The following is a 17,322-nucleotide window of genomic DNA, read 5'->3' as shown; positions in this document are numbered from 1 at the left end:
TGCAAGAACACTAAATTTAAAAAGAGCAAGTTTTTTTGAAGAGCACTTACAGAGAAAGAGTTGACAGTCAATGTATTGTTATGTCAGAAAATTTTAATACTTCTGTCTACTTTGAAAATATTCCATTTCCTACTGTACTGTGACTAGGCAAAAAATATGGAGTTAAGGGTTTACCAAACTGGAAACTCCGAGTTTAGTAACAGTCAAAATACAATGACTTGCAGGGAAAAAAATAGGGGTGAATGTTATCCTGAAAAGTCATTAACTTTGTTCTTCTGTGTGATGGATCAGCTGTACCTAAATCGTTCTTCACAAATATTTATCTGACTTGTTCTTATAAACCTCCAGTAATGGACATTCCACAACTTTATAGGCAAATTCTTTCCAGGCTGTTTTTAAGGAAAGGTTTTCTGATAATATGTTTGGATGAACGATATCACGTGCAAGATAATCTCCTTGTTTGTCATTTTATCCTGGAGGTGACAATTTAGTCCGTGTTTCTCTGCAGGTGCACGGGCTTTACGATTTGTTTCTTGTAGTATAGGCAGACCTGAGGAGCTACTCTGTTGGAAAAAGTGGCTTCTCTGAATGTTTCACCTGTAGGAACATAAGAAATGCGGATTTGGATGGTTCCTTGGTCAGTTTGCTTGTCTTGTTGTACAGTGACTCACCACCTTGTGACTCTTAATACCTTCTGATGCCTGGTAATTTTTTCATTTCTCAAACAGATTGCTGTTGCTGAAACAATCTGTTGCTAGAGCTGAAAGAAAAAATGTAGATGGTTTTATTTTTTCATGTAGCTATTTTTGCAATTTCTGATTTTGAGTTCTGCAGCATAGGTCAGATCATTGTCAAATGCCATGTCAGTTACGGCTTTGCTAATTGGGACTTACGTTATTTTGTAATACTTCGTGTAAAAGCAGTGGTTTTCGGTCTTTCTGTTAAGAATTTGGCATTTAAATGCCAAACAAGAGAAGGAGCAGCATTTTAGTAAGGATTCAGAATGTAGGTATTTGCTTATCAAATATTGCATGGTAAGAGGAAAAATCATTTTAGCCTGAGGTGTGGTGGAGTTCCAGGAAGACTGTTGGAGAACCAACAGCCATCACTGGGGTGAAAATGGTTGTAATGGAATATTGTGCATATGAAAGTAGGATTGCAGCTACATTGTGCAATATTTCTATGATATTTGCAAAAACAATCACACAAATCTGAAACTTTTTTTTTTAGAAATGTGCTCTTTCTGACTCCTCAAGCAATGCTTTTGGAAAGAAACTTGTGACTGCGGAATATAGTTAACTAGACTCCTGGTCTTCGCATGATTTTTTTGTTTTGTCCTTTTTTTTTCATGTAGTAAGGTTTCTAGATTATTCACAATTTTTGTCTCCGTAAAGTTTAGAGGCATAGTCTTTCTGTCAGATTTTAGTGTTTCCTAGGGACAAAGATTTCTAAAATTGCTTGACTTTCTGCGTTTTCAACTGGTTTCCAAATTAGTTCATGGTGTCGGGGTTGCTTCTTTTCAGATGATTTACTGGGAGTGTCTGCTTGATTAACAGGTCATGTTTTGAAATTGTATTTTCTTTTATTAATTAGAAGAGAGATGTCTGTAAATCGGTGTGAATCTTCTGAAAGACCAACAAATCTTACAAACTGATTCTTTTTAGAGAGGTTATATTCTGTTGGATCTTAACTATATCTGAAAAGCTGTTATGTATCTTCGTCTATATTTTCAACTTTTGGTATTGTTGTTACAGAGCTCCAAGTTTACTATAGTATGTGAACAGATTCAGACAAAACAAAAGGACTCTGCCTAAAGGATGTAATTCTTTATAGTGGACATAATTAATGTTTTGTATCTCAACAAAACCGGCAGTATTAGTCAAGGCAAGTTAAGGTAAGGTGCGTTGTAGTTTTCTCATGGATATGCAGAGATCTTCAGTCTTCAGGACTGTTGGTGCTTCCTTAGTAGGGAACTGCAACTTTAAACGTTGCCTTATACTGTTTTGCCTTAGTATTATTTGATGATTAAAAAAAAAAAAATCACACTTTTTATAGTGAATTAACTTCAAAACATCTGAAGAACTTGCAACTTGGATTTCAGATGCTGCGAGTTGACTATATAGCATGATGCTGAGTAGCATATATCTGAGTAAGAATCAAGATAATGGTTTTCCAAGCTTCACTTTTCATTTTCACATTAATGCAATATAACACTTTTTTCCAGTTACAGTAGTCAATTATAAAAATGCTGTCCCTTATTTTGCTTTGGTGTTTCCATGTCAGTGGTAGAATATTTGTAAGAACATATAATAGTTATTAATGTCTTGCATTTACTGTATAATTCTTCCTCTACTGGTTTCTATTAAAATTAACAATAGCTTAAGTGTGCAGAGAAGCGTGATGAAAAGCTATGTAAGTTTTTCTTAAAAAAAAGGGTAGGTAAGATGTCATACTTGGGTTTGTTGAACTTGATTGAAGGTAGTAGAGGAAAAGTACTTTTTTTGTTGTAAGACAGACGAGTGAATCTTGAGTAATGTGCAGTGCTGGTTCATCTGAGGTGGTTTTTCCTGCAACACAAATAATTAATGTAAATATTTTTATATTAGTGGTATAATAAGATGTCCTTTTCTATGTTGCTCCCAGCATCATATGTTATTGAATTTCATAAGAAATAATGGTACTTTGTATACGCCTTTTAATTAATCACTCATGCATTTGTGATCATTCTCTAAATTAATTTGCCTTGATGCTTGTTACTTTCACATTGATTAATATTTGAGTTGATAAACTGGTTTAAAACAATTTCTCAGCCATTTAAATGGAATTAGATTTATTGTTGTGTATCACAGAACTTCATTGGTTTTGTTTGAGAGTAAAGATTAAAAAACCCCTTTGTTTCTGACCCAGAGATTTTGTTAGGACTTGATAAGTAAATGTTGAATCTGTTCATAAATACTTTTTTGTGAAAATGTTTTCAGGATCATAATACTTGCTGTTTCAGTATGCTGAGTGTTATTTCTCTGTGTACAGTAGTGAGATCTCAGAATAGCATATGAGTCAGTTCCCAGCATGGTTTTGTCAACATTATTCCTTGAACTGCAGATAGTGTCTCAGGGATGTGTAATCTCATCTGCTAAAGTACACTGGGAAGGAATTTGCCCTGGTCAGGGCACTGACCCGGAGCAAACCATAGACTTGCCTGGCTGTGTTACTGTACCACAGAATAGCAAAATGGGTAATTTATAATATTTGGGAAACGTGAGTGTTTCACATTGGTAGAAGTGGTTGACGCTGTGTTGAGCGGTAGTGTATTATACTGGGCTCTTCACTCTTTTCCTGCTATTTGCCTGCTTGGGAAGCATCTCTTGAACTCCTGAACGGAAACTATCAGCAGTTTCAGTTTGCTGTATCATTAGGCTTTAAAGTATAGCCTTTAGTGGGCTGCTTCATGCATAGGTCACTCCTCTGTATAGTAGGTGAGCAGCAGACACCTGTGAGTCTGAACCTCATAATCTATTGCAGTGTAAGTTGATGTTGTTGAGGAATCGGAGCCCTTAGAGAAAGCCGAAGCATGTTTCAGTGTTGCATTGTTATCACTTGTCTGTCTCAATTTCTGTAGCAATATAAAACGTGTGGTGAAAGTTATAAAAATTGCTGTGTTTCAGACAGACATATCTCCATGTTTCTTCCAGCTCAATTTAACTGAAAGCATCAGTATCAGATGAGTTGAGATTCAAGTGTCAATGAAAACAAAGCTTTGCCGTTATCGAAAAGGAGTACATGTTAGAGTGATTCGAACCTACATGCTGAAGGAGCTTCTGTGGAGTGTGGAAAGAGGGTAAAAACAAGCTGTGGAAAACAATGAGTAATGAAATGGTAGAGAGTAAAATGCTGTCAGGAGCCCATCTTTGTCACAGAGTGACACATTGGAATCATAGAGTTGTTTGGGTTGGAAGGGGCCTTAAACGATCATCTGGTTCCAACCCCCCCGCCATAGGCAGGGACACCTGCCGCTAGATCAGGTTGCTCAAAGCCTCATCCAACCTGGCCTTGAACACTTCCAGGGATGAGGCAGCTACTTCTCTGGGCAACCTGTTCCAGTGCCTTACCACCCTCAGAGGGAAGAATTGCTTCCTTAGAGCTAATCAAAATCTCCCCTCTTTCAGTTTAAATCCATTACTCCTTGTTCTATCACTACACGCCTTTGTAAAGAGTCCCTCTCCAGCTTTACTGTAGGCCTGCTTTAGGTACTGGAAGACTGCTAGAAGGTCTCCCCAGAGCCTTCTCTTCTCCAGGCTGAACAGCCCCAACTCTCTCAGCCTGTCTTCATAGCAGAGGTGCTCCAGCCCTCGGATCATCTTTGTGGCCCTACTCTGGACTTGCTCCAACAGCTCCATGTCCTTCTTGTGTTGGGGACCCCAGAGCTGGATGCAGTACTCCAGGTGGGGTCTCATGGGGGCAGAGTAGAGGGACAGAGTCACCTCCCTTGACCTGCTGGCCATGCTGCTTTGGATGCAGCCCAGGATGCAGTTGGCTTTCTGGGCTACATGCACACATTGCTGGCTCCTGTTCTGTTTTTCATCCACCAGTGTTCCCAATTCTTTCTCCACATGGCTGCTCTTAATTCACTCATTGCCCAGCCTGTATCCATGTTTGAGATTGTCTCAACCCATGTGCAGGACCTTACACTTGGCCTTGTTCAATCAAAATAAAAATCTTAATTTAAAAAAATATACTCTTCATCTATGAAATATAGTTTTTGTGTATCTTAAAAGCTTAAAACCATTATTATTTTATTTCTGAAGCAGGAGATGGATGTTTAAGACAAGTTTTAAAGTGGGGTAAGTTCTTCATCTGATACTTCTTAGTGTCTCATTGAAGCAGTGATGATGTTTGATAACGGGTCACTTTAAGAGGTAGTTACCAATTTCTGCATAATACAGGGAGATGAGTCCAGTTGCCTTTCACCTCAGCTTGCACCATGTACATGGGCAGATTTCTTGATTGCTTTTTTCTGTGGTTTAAAAAAAAAACCCACCAAAACACCACCACATACAATGCTGAAGCTATTGCCGGGTTTGCAAAATGCCTAGTACAATTTCCCGAGTGGAGGAGAGCCAAGACTCAACTGCAATGAACTGTCATAGAACATGAGTGTATTCCTCTGTAGTGGGAAATGGGAAGGATCCTCAGAGTGTGACTTTGGATATATAAATTTAAAAATAAATAAAAGTTGATGTAGCATGAAATGACAACACAGGTGGCAATCAATAATGCACAAGGATGAAACCGATGCTAGATTGACAAGTTTCTAAATAATGAAAAGGGAACTGATCTTTGTACACAAAATACAATTAATTTTTTATTAGTGAAAGAAGGGATGTGATTATATTAAGTAGCGTGTGCTGGGGAAGACATAGGTTGTTATTGATGGGGCTGTGACCTGAGGTTATGCTGTGACATCTGCTCACAAGGACCACATTCATTGCATGCAAACTCCTATGGAAAAACGCTGTCTTTGGTGGAAGATGAGGTAGTCATCCATTTAAAACAGGAGGAGATAACAGGAGAGCAAGATTAATGTGTTATCTGTACTTCAATTAGAAAGCCAAAGAAGAATACTCTCTATTTTTTTTGTCATGATGTCACAAGATTTGTCCAATTTAAAAAATACGTTATTTTCTTCTTTGTGACAGAGAACCCAGCTTTCCCAGGTGAAGCTGGAAATGTATAGAAGGCTCTTCTTTTCTGGGGTTATGAAGTCTTCTAACATTCTATTTATAAAGATAAGATGATGTTTTACTTCTTAAGGGATGATTATCAGCCCTAGATCATTCTTCTTATGTTAAGAAAAATTGGCCTGTTTGTATCTTGATTTGATATTGACACAGTGGACCTGAGACACACTGGTGTAATTCCCAGAGCATTTGAAGGCTAAATGAGGACAGTGGAGCCAGGTCATTTTAAAACTGACTTTTCTCAGCATTTGTGAAGTCTGAGACTATACCAGATCCACTTCTGTAGGAATTAATGTAATGTGACATGTCTGACTATCGGGGGCTTTATAGTTCTTCCACATTCTTCACTGGTGCCATCAGAGAATTGCTGTCAGCTCTCCTAGATTTCTCCTTTTTACATTTTTTTTTTGTACTCTTGCAAAGAAGGATAAATTCTAGCATCAGCCACTGAATTGTTTATGTAGTCTCATGACTTAAATATTTTACCGTTTGTTGTCTTTCTTCCATGTGCATGTGGTGGCACCATGTTAGCAAGTTTAACAATGCATGCAAATTATTTATTTGGTGATATTTCTGTACTTGGGTATTAAGTCTTTTTTTTCTATTAGAAGCTTTTCATTTAATCATATAAGAAAAATCCTCTTTCTTTCATTTAACTTTTCTTCAATGCTGGGGAAGTAAGAAAGAAAAGACATGTTTTTAAAAGACAGTTCTTAGTAGTGGAATTTAATTTCATTATGAGTTTAACATGTATGTGAAAGTTAAAATAAAGACTGGCTTTTTTGATATGAAATAATTCATAAATCGTGAACTACTTCATCTATTTTAAAGGGTTATAACACCAATACTATAATGCTGTGTGTATATGTGTGTATTTCAAATGTGAATAATGGATTATTATGAAGAATATTTTGTGGAATGTTGTGCAACCTTGTTTTCTGATGTGTCAAGTTGTTGTAAGTTTTCATTAAACAAAAAGAAGCCTTTAGATGTTTATCTACATCTGTATCTACATCTACATGTATTATACGTTGGGTGCAACAAGGATTTCTACATATTAGAAGGAAGGATTACAAAATATTTTGTAGTTGGAGATGTTTTGGACAGAACAGATCATATAATATTATATTATTAGATAATGTATTTTGGACAGAACAGATGAATTTCAGATGCTCCTTTTGTTACTGTTAGTGTATAATTTAACAGTAAACTACTAATTGAATGGCTGGAATTTAAGGTGATGGGAAGAAAATCAACTGTTACCCATTAGAGTAGCTTGTTCAGTCATTGTAACTTTATAATTAGAGAGAAAGAGAAGATTAAATAGTTCATTTATAACTCCAGGTTCCTTTTTGTTGTAAAGATACAGTGACTGTCTTCTGCCTCAAACTTATGCTTTGGAAAGAATTTGCAGCACATTGTTCTTGGTAGAAAAAAATGCTGATTTTGACAGTCACTTAAGACTATTCATTTTTGAAAGAATTACGTGTATTAGCAAGTTAGCATTGCTTCAGAGAAGTTTGAAATGGTTGATATGAAAACAGCTTGTGATAAGGGTAAAATTGATGTTGAAGAGCAGGCATGGGCTGGTAGACTTTGTTACTATGTGCTTTTGCACTACTTGCACGTGTAAAAAGTTGCCCTTTTAGAAACTTTGGGAAATAAATACTTGTGTGAAATGAGTTATGCAAAAAGTGTGCTGAGTTTGTTAAGAATGCTTACCTTTCTGCTTATGCCATCTATTCTCTCCTGCTGGATTTTCAGTTTTTACGGAGTAGTGCTATTTGGTAAAGACTGTTTTGTAAAAGTGGCGTTGAGGTGAACAGCGGCGTTAACTCACGTACGCTGCTCTTCCTGCTGCAAAGCAAATAAAGCTAACTTTTTATATGCCGATACTGCTGTTTCTTCCATAGTTCAGAAAAAAGCCCAGAAGTTAATTTAAGAAATGTAATGTTCTTGATACTGCCGTATGATGTGTAAAATATAAGTTCTTGGGTTTGCCCTGAGAATACATTTTTGTATTAGTTCTCAAGGTTTCTGTGCATGAAGATTATATAAGCAGATACCAAGCAACAGATATTTATGTTCTTTGATTTCTCAGTTTCCCTAGGGTATCTGTAACTACTGCTAAAGTTGTTGTTCCACTTATATAGTGCACATCATAAGAAGGCAGAGTAGTTCATGTGGAAATATAAGTGATCACCTTTAGACTGCAAAGCTTGTTGAATTGATTTGTGCAACTGAGGCACTGAAATAAACATATTATTGATGTAAGCTGGTTTAATTTTTGCTTTAGAATAGTTCTGATACTGTGATAAGGTGTATTTTTTGTTTTTGTGGGTTTTTTTATTCTGGTTAGGTCTGATATAGTCTCATAATAAAACAAGGATGAATTCTAACAGACTCGCAGAGTCATATATACTTTTGACTTGCATGATAACTGGGATTAAAAAATACTTTCTATTTTCATACATTCCTACAAACCTCTGGCCTCAGCGTCAGTCCTGTTTATTTTTTGTACTGTTGTCCTCCATAGGGATTTTGCCAACTTGACTGGAAAATAATTTAACCCCGTAGCTGGAATGTGAAGAGTTCTCAGTCAATCTAATTAACATATTTGTGGTTGTCTGGCTTATTCTGCAATGCAAATAAGAGTCTAAAAGTATATCATGGTTTATAATTGAGAAGAAAATTTTGAGGGCATTGCTCAACAATGAAGCCAGCATTACCTTTATGTAAATTTTTCTGAGATCTTTAAAATATATAGACAGTAGAAATGACGCTAGGCCTGAACACTGTGTTAGAACACAGGTCTCTCAAGATTTGGGATCTGCAATTTTAAGCTGAGCTGATGTTGAATATAAGTCTTTATTGGTGGTGTAATACCATATTGGCCTTTCATTGTCTATCCTCTACTGCTGCAGACCTTCAACATAACTCTCTCAATTTACTCTGTGTTCAGTGAAATCAGATTTTCCATTGTTTTTTTAATGCAAAATGTGTTCTTTCTCTTCTAGCAGGTAAATGCTTTTAAATCTACCAGTGCTGGGAGTTAACACTGGCAGGTTTTATAACTGTATCAATGGAAATGCATAGAGTGATTTCAGAAAAAAAAATGGTGTAAATTCGGGTGGTTTTGGTCAGAGTCCTATGATAACTTTAGTAACTGTGCATGTGGAGCACCCAGGCTTTGATTCAAGCAAGCCCTTGGGCACTTGGTAGAAATGTTGTAAACATTTTCATTTCAGTAAATCTCTTAGCTTTATTGCTTGGATATGCAGGCTGAGTATGGGTAAACAGATAATTTAACTTTGAGTTTATAAAAAATATACACAAACCTGTATTTCTGTGTTATCACCCATAGTTCCTTAGGCATAATTCCATGGTCCACTGGCAGTATCAATTTAAAGGTTTTCCGTTCCAAATTCACACTATTCTTGTTCCTATCCCCACAGTTCAGCGTGGCATCCCCACAAATCACAGCTTCCCATTAGCTTAAACTCATTAGACACTGTGTTGCCATCAAGAGAAAGCTTTGTCTGTCCTCCCTTCCAGCACTGGTCTGTGTGCTCCCAGAACCTTGGCTCGTGTTCCAGCAGAGGGTGGGATCACTTGGAAGCCTGGCTGTACAGGAGGCTTTGGTGGGATTACTGTATCTCAGCCCAATGGTCATGTTGGTTCACTGTCCATGTGGATGCATGATGATGTGGAAGGGCTGACGTACAGCTGGAGCAGCATCTGCAGACAGGAGTGGAGAGAGTGCAGTGGGTGTTTAGATCCTTATCCACAGCCAGTTCAAATAAGCTGTGGTCAGTTTTAGGCCTCTGGGAGACCACATCTTCATCTGATAGACAGAGTCATTCTATGAACTTTAACAGTGATATGACCAGGGTTGTTGTGGATCAGTGCACTGAAACCATTTACATATGCTCCCTGTCCAAGTAAGCTGAGAGTGCTGGTGAGACAGCCTGTGGCAGCCTGGAGATGGGAACAAAAGCTGCAAAGTAGGTGAGATAAGGGGCTGCCTTCTCGAGTTTGCCTTGCTGCTGAACACTTATACTGCAAAATGACTTTATGCTTTTTGCTACCCATCATTGAAAAGTGGCTTTCTGTGTCAGGTGTGAAAGAAACTTATCTGAAGGTTCTCCTGTTATCTGATAAGTTTAAGTGGTATGAGAATAAGGGATCTCTGAGAAAAAAAAAAGCCTTTATTCTGTGCTTTATCTGAATTGTATCCATGCTGAAGAAAAGTCAATTTTTAGAAAGAAAGTCAGCATTAATGAGCATTCCTTGGTGAAGAAGGTATCTGTGAAGAGCTGTTAAATAACTCATAATAATGTCATAGCGGATTGGCAGTGAGTTATCTAAGAAGCACTAATTGTATTCATTAACATTCTTGACAAGAGCAAACTGGGAGTATGTACCATAATCACTGTGAACAATGAGGCAGTTCAGAGGTGCGATGTTCTCATGTTTGATTGCATCTGTCCCTCGAAGAACGTTTTCTTGTAGAATTACGCAGAAATAGATCTCATTAAACGAGACAAGTGAGACTAAAGCTGTAAGAAACTCCCAGTTGGATGCTGAAACCTAATGATTGGTTAGTAGTTGGCAAGAATCTATTCCTGATGTTACTTTGTTAATTGATATAAAGGTTAAACAGTGTGGATTGAGCCAGGAGTACTTTTAGCTAAAGTAATGGCCAAGTCTTTGTAGCCTGTTTAGTTTGCAACCCTTGAGAACATTATATTAGTTATATTAGTGGAGGTCAATGAAAAAGACAGCAGGGTAATTATTGAGATCAAGGGAAGGAGTTGACTGAAAGAAGTTATCGTGTTCCCGAAGTTTAGAAACTGTAGTAGACAAAGATATTTTTAACAGTAGAGAGAAGTAGTAGGAACCAAAAGCAGACCCTCTCTAGCCCAGACTGTTGTATCAGAGCACTTGGGTGTTACTCGTTGATCTGTAGTGAGGAGGGAATCATGCTAGTTTTCTGAATTGTACCTGTTTGTGAAGCTTTTTCTAAAATGTAGTAGAGCTGGTGGGATCTAGAGAAAATCAGATAAGGTCTATATCTAAGAGACTTGATGCAAATGTGGGAAAGCCAGAAATTTGTGCCAGAAGGCTTGGGCAGTTGAATGATGGGATAGTGAGTCAAGCCTTGTCCAAAGAAAATTATTCTCTTTTATACAGTCTTTTCCAATTTAATTTAAGTGGGGCCAGTGACAGTTTGGAAAAGAAAATGAAAATGAGAAGAAAAACACTTTTCAAGTGATGATGTCAATTATTAAATTCCAGACAGTGCACACTTCTGCTCTGCTGTTTATCTGTGATGATGGAGCTTGTAAGATGTTTTTACCCTATCGAGTTTCATCTCCAGTTCAGTTGTTTTATAATAGATTACAAGATTTGTCATTTCATTACTCCTGGAGATGATGACTTGAGTTGCATTGCTCCAACAGACGCCTTCTCTGTACTGCCTGATGTTTTCAAACAGTTGATGTCAGGTACCTGTTTGCTGTTTGAGTATACAACTGAATGAAAGCTTGTAATATTTCTTTTGAAAACACACGGTCTTGTCAACCCTTTCATATGTTTTTACTGAACTTCAAAGCACTGTGAATGAAGAAAAAACTTGAGTATAATTGTGTTAAATAGAATAAGTAGCCTGTAAGTATCAGAAAAGTTGATTTTTCTTCTGTTGGGATTCAGGCTACAACTGCAGATTTTAAATTTACCTTTTTCCCTCAAGAAACTTTAGGTGATCAATGGAAAAATGTAGCGAAGTAGAAAACAAATGTGGTGATAAACATTTCTAATTAGTAAATAAAATAATTATGTGGTTTTAAATCTTGTCTGCTTAACAGCTTTTCTTCATCGTTGGCAAACCTTTGGTCACTGGTATGGAATTATTAGCACAGTGGCTAGAAAAAATAAAATGCTTGGCCATAAGTTGGACCATCAGTACAACTCTATCAATTAACCAAGGATTTTGTTTTCTTTCTGAGTTTTGATTTGTGTTTGATCTTGGAGTGATTAATATTGTAAGGCGTTTTTTTCTTTGAGAAAAAGGATCATAGTAGTGTGTAGTACTGTAGTTGTAAATTGAAGTTTCCCATGTTAACAAGCTTTTTCATGCATTTCCATTTGCTCGTATGGATCAAACAGGTCATTTGGAGAAACTGCCTGTTATCTAAGACTGGGTGGAGGGGATTGAAAATGCTGTGCACTGCAGGTCAGGGAATTAATTTGCAGCAGAAAACCATCAGGAGGAAGGCTGGCTCGGTGCCAGCTCAGCACTGGCTGTGGTGGGGATGCAGGAGGCTCGCACCCTGCACTGGGGGAAGGCAAAGCAAAGGTGGCAGGAAGTCATGATCACGCTACCTCCTTTCTGCTTGTGGCCTTAGCTACGGAGCGGCTGTGGAGTGATTTGAAGAAGGTGTTGCCACCTCTGTGTGAGGCTGAAATTCTTTTGTGCTTGGGCAATCTCAAAGTAGATTTGAGGGCGGTTTTGGAATCACTGTACGCCATGGTAGTTGCCTGGTACTGGTGAGGGAGGAAGCCCATTTTATGTTTATTGCAGCAGATACTCATGTTCAAAGCAAACATCTTATTCTTATGTTGCTATGAAACTATGTAAAAGGAAATGTTAGCCTACCAGGTCACTTACTGGATTATTTTCAAATGTGTTTTAATATAAGACAAACATTTTAGGATCTTAATAGAAAAGTCTTCAGTATGTATACACTGCTGTAAGAGCATATCTGCATCCATGGTGTTTATCTAGTAATATTTTTATTCACTGTGGACAAAGTTCTTAAGTTATCTGTTATAGATAAAGGGATGCTTGGCTGAAAAGTTCTGTACTGAGAACAGTCTTTCAGTACAAGATTGAGTAGACTTCATTTCAGTAAAGACAGTCATATCTAATATTAGCTAATGGCTTTTTGGTGTGGAGGAGTAGAACAGTTTTTGTTGTGATTTTTTTTTCTTTTGTTAGCATCAGGAACACTTAGGTTTTGGTGGTTTTTTGTTTGTTTGTTTTAAGTCTGAAAATGCTTTTTTCTACAGAGAAAAGATGATGCCCTGTGAGGATACTGTACTTAATGTAGCCTCTCAAATTGCTGTTAGTTATAAACAGCCCTTCTGTAAACGGCGATTCCTCTTTTATTTACTGAGAGCTATATTTGTGCGGGTAGTATGGAAAGAGAGAAATGAATTCCATGATTATGTCTTCATGTTAGAGGCAGAGATGCTCAGAAGAGATGTAAGTTAAATTTAAATATAATTTGTCAAGAAAGTGCACACTGGCTTAGTGAAAAATGGCATTTTAGCCAATAAATAAATACTACATTTTTGTTAAAGAAACGTTTTTATTGGAAGCTGTGCTCAAATATCTGTGACCTGTTTTGTTTGAAAAATGGTGTGCCACTGTTCACCACTTCATGTGTAACAATTGCTCCACTTGGGGAGACGTAATTATTCAGTGTATGCATAATAAATTTTCAATATATGCAGGAGGTAAGATCAAAATTTCCATTAATAAAACCGGTGATATTTGGAGTGTTTAGTGCCCTCATGAGGGTACACTAGCAAGACGGTTCAGGAAGAGAAGCTTTGACGTTGCAGTTCAACACAAACTGCAACAGTCATTGTTGCTGGGCTGGGGCAATACAGCATTTAAATTGCTAGAGATCCAAGTTGCCTTTAATTCATGATGAATTTTGGTACTGCTCTATAGTGGGCTGGGCTAAACTAGGAGCTACTGCCGGACGTTCATATGTGGAAAACTCCTAAGTTACTTTTAGAAAGTCGAACATCTTTAATTTGGTGGTGGGAAACAATCAGATGGCTTATCAGGCAAGAAAGAGGGACTGAAAGCATCTGTGGGATCTTTGCAGGATGGGCTGGAGGGAGAGTGGTGCAACTTACTGCTATCTGGAGAGAGACTTTGGATCTCTGATGGGTGAAGTAGCTGTCTATAGAGACCCTGCTGGGTTCTGAAGCCAGGACTGCTGAATGTCCTTTGAAATCCTGTTACTTAAAATGGAGTATGTTGCCTTATTATTGGTTTCATCTGTTAATGAAAGCAACCCATAAAAACCTGTCTACTAGCTAATTGCTTTAATTACAACAAAGTCTTCCTTTATGTTTGGCCTTAATTTGTTTTGTCAGTTGCTTCTGTTTGTTGTAAATGTGATGTTGAAGGAGGTCTGCAACTTAATATTAAGCCAGCAAAAGAAATGAAAAATGTGAAGGATATGTTTAAATTAAGAGGCTAGAATACCATCTATCAAGCTCATGGTGAATATTATCAGAGACTGTGTTACCTTGACTAGATTTTACTGATAATTCAAAAAATGGGTATTAAAGAGCTACTGAACAACACAGGAAGTTATCTTCCTCTGAAGAAATCTTGCAAAAGACCCTAAGAATGTCATGTTAAATTTAATAGCATGGAAGACCAGCATAAGTTTTATCAAGGACACATACAAAAGAGTAGATAAGTCTGTCTTTTGTTGATCTAAACATAGGTTTTAGAGCAGAAGTAGGATAAAGTTCATGTCTTTTCTTTTTGTACCTATTCAGAAAGCTAATGCAGCAGTTGCTGTCAGCTTTATGTTCTGGTTATTGAGTATATGGCAAATTACTGCTGGGCCAAAAATAAAGCCAACTTTTTGTCCTCTATTGTGGCTAACTACATACATTGTCTCACTACCACTCATTATCTTTCCTATTAAAACAAAATATAAGTGCTCTCTGTAACATGAAACAGAGCTCTGTTTTCCAGGAAATGAGGAACTTGGATTAAATCCCCAAGCAGAATCTCTGCAACGGCTGCCTGTTGTGCTGCTGGAGAGCCTAAACAGAGCAGCTGGAACAAAACTGTGCTCATCTTGGTATGCAAATGAACCAAAAGATAACAGATAAAGCCACCAAAGGATACATTAAAATCCGGAGGCTTTTATGTAGAAAGATGGATCAAGTGAAAGATTTACTACTTCAATTCCAACTAATTGATTTCTGTTGCTCAAATTAGAGCAAAACCTCAATGCTACCATGTATCCGAACCCGTTCGTTCTTAGCTTACCAAGCAGAATGCTGTAATTAACTAAATTGAATGTTTCTTGAAGCTCTCTTAAAGAAAAGACTAATTTGCTTACAATGCATTGGATAGTCTGTCTAAATTGGCTGGCATCCTTCCAGTTTAAAAGCAGCTGAGATTTGAAATTATCATGGGAGCAAGATTCCAGATTTCCTATTTAGATTACTCTGCTATTTGTGTCATAAGAAGGAATGGAAGAGGGCAAGAAAGTGATGGAGAATTGGTGTGTGTTTGTTGTTTGGGTTTTTTTTTTTCTGCAATAGGATAAAATAAACTCTGTAGAAAATCAGAGAATTTGGGAAATGGCACATCTTGAAACAGCAAAAACAATTCACCTTGTACAATTCTTTCAGCATTTATATACTAAATGGCAAAGTTCCGTCAACTATTCTTTCCTTAATCTTCCAGTATCACAGCTAGAGTATGCAGGAAAAGATGCTCATCTTCGTAAGGGTCTCTTTCACTTAGCTGTTTGACAGGATGACCAGCTGCCTGTGTAAAGACAGGTAACTCCTTAAAACAACTGCTGCTACTAGTCCAGAGACTGAGCTGTTGTGATTTATCTCCATTGGAAAGTGTATATTAAAATTCTAATTACCTATGGTTTAACTTACTAGTACTGCACAAGTAACAAATAACACTTTTTTTTTTTTTTTAAACTGGCTCATGGAGTTTGGCATACAAGGAGATGTGTTGGTAGATCTTGGGTGCACTGGAGCAGAAGCATCTAGAGATTATTGAAGCAATGAGGAAGAATATTCAATGTCATTTAGGTGGTTAAAAAAATTAGATACTGAAAAATTAGTATTTTACTTGTAAAAAGCTTAATCATCTTTATTATATCCTATTGCTTTCAGTTACAATATTTAAGTGCATTAAGGTACAAAATTTCATGATGCTTGAGTAATTATCTCCTGAGATGACTGAGACAGAATCTTAGTATTTTTTTATAGGTATAATAATTAGAAAAACAGAATGAAAATACAAAACAGTTGCTTGGCCAGGTATGAGTCCTGTTGCTTTACTCCATTTGCCTAAAACTTTCTTTGATATATCAGGAATTTTGAGTATGTATGTAGATGATTATAAAAAGGGAATTCAGTCTGGCCTGTAGCTGCTCTAAAATAAGATTGCATTTGAAAAATAATGCCTTGAAGAAAAAAAAAATAGAGAAGAAAGCTTTTCAATATGGGTCCCATCCTATTCTGTGTAACTTCTTAGAAAAAAAAACCAAGAGATTGAAAATTGCGTTTTCCCATATTCGAGTTTGGTCACAAGTAGAATGAATTGGAATATGACATCCTAAAATAAAGTGGAATTGGATTATTTAAAATCTGATGTAACCAGATTCAAATATAATTCTTCTCAGAGTTCCCTGCCTTTATATTTCTTTGTATTTCCTGCATTTTTTGTGAAATTTAACTGGTAGGATTACTTCTTACCACTGCGCCTCTCCAATGCTAAAAGATCTTTGCAAACTTTTATTAATTCCCTGATAACAGCAATCTGGCTTTTTTCATCTGAATATGCCAGCCGGTATTGCTCTGGTGATAAATTGGAGCTACAGGCAAAACACCTGGTCTCAAAATAGATCAGTAATAACTGATTTAAAATCCATCATTAGTGACTCATGCCCTTCTACAATTTAAATGCTTGAATCCTCAGTTTCATTCTTTGCTCTGTAACTTTGGGTAGGAACTAAATGGTTTAGGAGTTGATTTTCTCATGGCACCTACTTTCAAAATAATAGTAACGTGAGAAGTATTCTCAATACCAGGAATTAAGAAATGGAAGGAAGGAAAATGGGAAACTTGCTATTATTCTGCCTATTCTCACCCTAAAGTATCATACTAATTTGCATGTGATTCCTTGACTGTTTGTTTGTTTTTTTTTCCTGGAGAGGGGAGGTGGTGGTGATCCAGCTGGTTCTTCAAGCAGTGGTTCAGGATGGCAGTGCCAAAACAGTGTGGGCATCTTCACTCTGTTCTGTCTTCTTCCAGGAACTGAACTTAAATTTCTCTTGCAGTCATCCTAGGGAATGTTGTGAGGCTGGTGTGTTGGGTTTTTTTTCCCCTCAGTTTCTACAGTGGGCATCTTTTTGGATTCCAAGGGATCCAAGCGTCCTGCTGATCCTGGCAGTATGCTAAAACCCAGCAGAGTGAGGAGTGCATCTCTAAAATTAAGTAGTTTATATGTCAGTGAATCTCGCTGTGTTTTCTTGTCTGTTCTCATGCCTGCTGGCCACTGTCTGTGTCATGACACCATGGTGGAGCTACAGAGCATTTGGTTGTCAGACTTGTTTCTAGAAAAGATGGTTGAATATTACACATGCCAGGGTGATGTAAACATTTGGGGCGTGTGTTTCAGCAACTTTATTAAAATGAAATGTGTTACCTCATGATAGACTTGCAAAACATACATTTATGTAAAAATGCTTTAATTGTTAAAGTACCTTATAACAATGTGTAATAAATGTTG

General features: G+C 37.2%; 1 protein-coding gene across 1 annotated transcript in view; it reads left to right on the top strand.

The window, feature by feature from the left end:
- ZFYVE28 (zinc finger FYVE-type containing 28) overlaps positions 1 to 17,322 on the top strand; it is a 155,864-nt gene that overhangs the window by 78,950 nt on the left and 59,592 nt on the right. The window lies entirely within an intron of this gene.

This window comes from Tauraco erythrolophus, chromosome 5 (assembly GCF_009769465.1).
Source record: "Tauraco erythrolophus isolate bTauEry1 chromosome 5, bTauEry1.pri, whole genome shotgun sequence".
Taxonomy (NCBI): domain Eukaryota; kingdom Metazoa; phylum Chordata; class Aves; order Musophagiformes; family Musophagidae; genus Tauraco; species Tauraco erythrolophus.
Note: the sequence above shows the minus strand (reverse complement) of the source record. Positions and strands in the feature narration are given on the sequence as shown.